Source organism: Anabrus simplex, chromosome 10 (assembly GCF_040414725.1).
Source record: "Anabrus simplex isolate iqAnaSimp1 chromosome 10, ASM4041472v1, whole genome shotgun sequence".
Lineage (NCBI taxonomy): Eukaryota > Metazoa > Arthropoda > Insecta > Orthoptera > Tettigoniidae > Anabrus > Anabrus simplex.
Genome location: NC_090274.1, coordinates 57,338,332 through 57,343,624, shown reverse-complemented (window position 1 = coordinate 57,343,624; position 5,293 = coordinate 57,338,332). Strand labels below are relative to the sequence as shown.

The following is a 5,293-nucleotide window of genomic DNA, read 5'->3' as shown; positions in this document are numbered from 1 at the left end:
AATCCAAAGAAAAACAACTCGATTTGTTCTGGGTGATTTCCGACAAAACAGTAGCGTTACAATGCTGCAAAGTGTGCGCTGGGAAGACTTGGGAGAAATGAGACGAGCTGCTCGACTGAGTGGTATGTTCTGAACTGTCGGTGGAGAGATGGCGTGGAATGACGTTAGTAGACGAATAAGTTTGAGTGGTGTCTTTAAAAGTAGGAAAGATCACAATATGAAAATAAAGTTGGAATTCAAGAGGGCAAATTGAGGCAAATATTTGTTTATATGAAGGGGAGTTAGGGATTAGAATAACTTACCAAAAGTGATATTCAATAAATTTCCAGTTTCTTTGCAATCATTTAAGAAAAGGCCAGGAAAACAACAGACAGGGAATCTGCCACTGGGTGACTATCCTAAATGCAGATCAGTAATGATTGATTGATTACACTGCGGAATGTTCTTAAGGAAAGGACTCCCCTGAATATGATTTACAGATTCCCCATTAATTTTAAGATTTTGTTTGAAAAGTATTTGAAGATACTGAAAACTAGTCGGCAAACAATGCTAGCTTCTTGGAATAAATTGATTTAGGTAAAAGAAAAATAGGAATTAGAGGAATATAGACAAATATAGGTTCTTACGTCAATTTAGACATTTTTAGGCGCTAGAGGACCACCATGCATGAAACGTATAAATAAGATTTCATTTTAAGTTATCTTAAAATGTTCTGAGCTCGGTAAACTCGTGAAGCAGGATACTACCCTACTTACAGATAGTCCAAGTGAGGATCTCTCCTCTAACGGGTTTAGAGGCCGCTGGTGGATTGCATAGTCCTAGCCGCCTGAGCACAAGGAGGGCCATGACTCAGAATATGTCCGAGATGCCCACACTCATTCCGTAGTTACTGGTATCCCGACTCTCAGGACCACTTGCTAGGCCACTCAGCTGTTGCCCATGGTTCACGAACTAGGACGTGAATACAGTAACCCACACCATGACAGTAGCGAGAATGATGGCTGGTACAAACCGGTGGGAACAATGGCAGGAGGGTAAGTTACTCGGAATGAGACAATAAAGGCTAAGTTAGGAATGAAGTCGATGGATGAAGCTGTACGCATAAACCGGTTTCGGTCGTAGGGTCATGTGAGGCGAATGGAGGAAGATAGGTTACCTAAGAGAATAATGGACTCTGTTATTGGGGGTAAGAGGGGTACAGGGAGACCAAGGCGATGATGGTTAGACTCAGTTTCTAACGATTTAAAGATAAGAGGTATAGAACTAAATGAGGCCACAACACTAGTTGCAAATAGAGGATTGTAGTACTCGCTTCGGCGGTACATATACTAAAATTGGAACGATACAGAGAAGATTAGCATGGCCCCTGCGCAAGGATGACACGCAAAATCGTGAAGCGTTACACTTTTTTTTTAAAAAAAAGGGGGATATGGACATACTATCAAATGTAAATTGTAAAAGATCAACAGTAACTCTGTGTAGTAACCGTGTAAAAGCAAATGTAAAAACACAAAACCATGAAAATCGAAATTCAGCTGTACAAACTAGGAATTCAATAAATCACTTAGCCAAGAGGTCGAGACCCCTTCCCCACTCCTTCACCGAATCAAAGCCCCATCCCCCCTCTCACAAACTCCTATAATACACCAAACCCGCCGAATCTCCTGGCCAGAGAGAAGGCGTCACCTTCTAGTTGGCCCGCCCCTCCCCTTTGGGGAGGAGAATGGTAACCTTCCCCAGGTCCTAGAGGATTGTGGCGACGTTTAGTAAATTCACAGAGGTTTTCAGGCTGAACGCTGAAAGGCATAACGGTCTATATTATGTATGTGTGTATGTATGTATGTATGTATGTATGTATGTATGTATGTATGTATGTATGTTTTTGCCTAAAATCCGAGGTCTATTCATCACTCTACGCAAATGTAGTCCTGTAAGTTCCTCAGGCAAGAGGACCGCAACCTCGACGTCCGTCAATTATACCCTGCCTGTAGATCAATTTTAGTAGGTTGCAGGTATCGTTCCTCATAATATGCCAAGGTAGGCTGTATTTCTTTTCTTGATTGTACACATCAATATTAGTTCCCTGAGTACGACAGGTTTGGAGCCGTGGTCAGTTCACGAGATCCGTAACATCCTTCGGAAAACCTACATCCCGAAGGCATTCATTCTCTTAATGGCGTTACATTTCAGAGTCCATATTTCAGTAGAAACTCGTTCGACTCAGCGTACTTACAGAAATAATGAAATAAATCAACTAAATTATCGATTTCTTGTCTCGATTATCGAACCTGTTACGGCCTTGCTCTACAAGTGACTAACTACTGTATTATAAGCTTGTCAGTGCGGCTTAAATATCGATAACCTTATAAACACGTGATGGCTGCATGCCCTCCTCATGTTATTCATTGTCTGTAACAGCTGTTCTAACGAACTGAGCTGATAATACTGTGGGTGTGTATGTGAGAGAACGGTTATGGATGAGAGATTTAGAAAAGAAATCCTTCCTTGATATTATGAGTCCTCAAAAGTTTTGACCGACTGTCAACACAGCGCAATTTCATAATTATGGTAGTAGCCTGCAACAGAAAATATCTGCTTGTCTGCTAGGTATTAGTTGAAGACTTTAATAATAATAATAATAATAATAATAATAATAATAATAATAATAATAATAATAATAATAATAATAATAATAATAATAATAATAGTAATAATAATAATAGTAATAATAATAATAGTAATAGTAATAATAATATTATAATATTATATTAATTATTAATTGTATTATTATTATTATTATTATTATTATTATTGTTATTATTATTATTATTATTATCATCCGGGAGATAGTAGGTTCGAACCCTACTGTCGGCAGACCTGAAGCTGGTTTTCCGTGGTTTCCCATTTTCACCAGGCAAATGCTGGGGCTGTACTTTAATTAAGGCCACGGCCGCTTCCTTCTCATTCCTAAGCCTTTCCTGTCCCATCGTCGCTATAAGACCTATCTGTGTCGGTGCGACGTAAAGCAACTAGCGAAAAAAACTTTTCAAATTTGGTGGCAGAGCTGGGAATCGAACCCGGGCCTCCGGGGTGGCAGCTAATCACACTGACTACTACACCATCTGATATTAGCAGCCGTTGATGGATGGCTATTGGCGGGAGATATACGATCATTTTATTTTCGCAAAGGGCAAAGTGGTTTCTTTTAGTTAGAACTGTTCGTATTGTGAAGAAGACCACCATATGTTTTCCTTTTCAGAAAAAGAAAATAATAATATTACCAATTTCAAGGTAAATATATCATTATTACTAACAGGTTGAGTTGGCCGTGTGTTTAGGGGCGCGCAGCTATGAGCTTGCATCCGGGAGATATTGGGTTCGAACCCCACTGCCGGCAGGCCTGAAAATGGTTTTCCGCGGTTTCCCATTTTCACACCAGGTAAAGGCTGTGGGATCTTTCCGAACTCTATGTGAACATGTGATATCAGAATATTGCTAGTTCTTTATCGCCATGAGCTGGTATTGATGGCCTTTTTCTTATCAGTAAGACAACTGTTAAGCTCTGTTTGTATTTTTTTAAATAGTACTCAAATTGGTTTCTCTTAAACTTGGAGATTAGAGGTCATTGTCTTATGTTGAATCAGCGATCCGTCCCGGTATGGGAGCAATTTTGAATTTATGGTCAAAGGCTTTATAATATTTATTTACTTTTAGACGACTATTTTTTTTTTTTTAAGCTCAAGGCCCTTCCGGTCGCCAGCCTGCTAGCTTATTCCTTTTTAGTTGAAAACATTTCTTAGCAGACCAAGTAAGGGGTCCACATACTATGAAAAACGTAAAATTAATCAATTTTCTGAATTGTGCCGAAATTTGAAGTGATAAAGGGTCCGGGAAGGTTTCAAATTAATTTGGAAAATCACTTCCGGGATAACAGCCTAAAATCTCTTGTTGCTTTACTCGTTTTCTGTTTTACTGAAATCCTAGCCAAATTAACTTATTTACAGAAATCTTTCTGTAAGTCTTTCTTGGTTCAATACCCTCAGGTGTTTCTTTGATTATTGATAAATGTCCACACCGAATGTAGTTATAAGGGCTTAAGCGACACTCTGCATTGACTCACATTAGCACTCGTAATAGTAAGAAAAATGCAAACTACTAATCTAATCGACCGGATAACTATGTTTAAGAAAAGGATTGTAATTGTTGGGAATAAATAAAGAGTATATTCTCGTCCTTTATTATATTTTATTTACATAAAATTCGTAGCTGTCCGCCTCTGTAGTGTAGTTGTTAGTGTGATTAGCTGCCACCCCCGGAGGCCCGGGTTCGATTCCCGGCTCTGCCACGAAATTTGAAAAGTGGTACGAGGGCTGGAACGGGGTCCACTCAGCCTCGGGAGGTCAACTGAGTAGAGATGGGTTCGATTCCCACCTCAGCCATCCTGGAAGTTGTTTTCTGTGGTTTCCCGCTTCTCCTCCAGGCAAATGCCGGGATGGTACCTAACTTAAGGCCACGGCCGCTTCCTTCCCTGCCGTGCGCGTAGAGGCGCGCGGCTGTGAGCTTGCATCCGGGAGATAGTAGGTTCGAATCCTACTATCGGCAGCCCTGAAGATGGTTTTCCGTGGTTTCCCATTTTCACACCAGGCAAATGCTGGGGCTGTACCTTAATTAAGGCCACGGCCGCTTCCTTCCAACTCCTAGGCCTTTCCTATCCCATGTCGCCATAAGACCTATCTGTGTCGGTGCGACCTAAAGCTGCTAGTGAAGTGAGCTTCCATCCCTTTTCCTTGCCTGTCCCATCCAATATTCCCATCCCTCCACAAGGCCCCTGTTCAGCATAGCAGGTGCGGCAGCCTGGGCGAGGTCCTGGTCATTCTCCCAAGTTGTATCCCCGACCCACAATCTGAATCTCCAGGACACTGCCCTTGAGGCGGTAGAGGTGGTATCCCTCGCTGAGTCCGAGGGAAAAACCGACCCTGGAGGGTAAACAGATTACGAACGAACAAAAATTCGTAGCTCATATCCCTGGGATGTTTTCAACATTGACTTTCTTGCCTGAACGGCTAGCATGTGGATTTTCCCCCCTTTGCGATATTTAAACCATTGCTGTGTTTTCACTAAACCGACTATAACTCCTGCATCCCTGCAGATTACTTATTATAAATGGTATTTTTATATTTGTAAGATTATTGAGCCAATAAGCGATTAATTTCAAAAATCCTTGACGTGCCAGAAGCCAACAGTATGGTATGGATGTATTTAATCATCCTGACAGGCCAGTGACCTCGGCTGG

At 41.2% G+C, this 5,293-nt stretch overlaps 1 non-coding gene across 1 annotated transcript; it reads left to right on the top strand.

Annotated features, from left to right (window-relative positions):
- The first annotated feature begins 1,304 nt into the window (after positions 1–1,304).
- On the top strand, positions 1,305–1,411 carry LOC136882504 (U6 spliceosomal RNA). Its single transcript, XR_010861206.1, has one exon. It is a non-coding gene; the product is annotated as a U6 spliceosomal RNA (small nuclear RNA).
- The last annotated feature ends 3,882 nt before the right edge of the window (positions 1,412–5,293 follow it).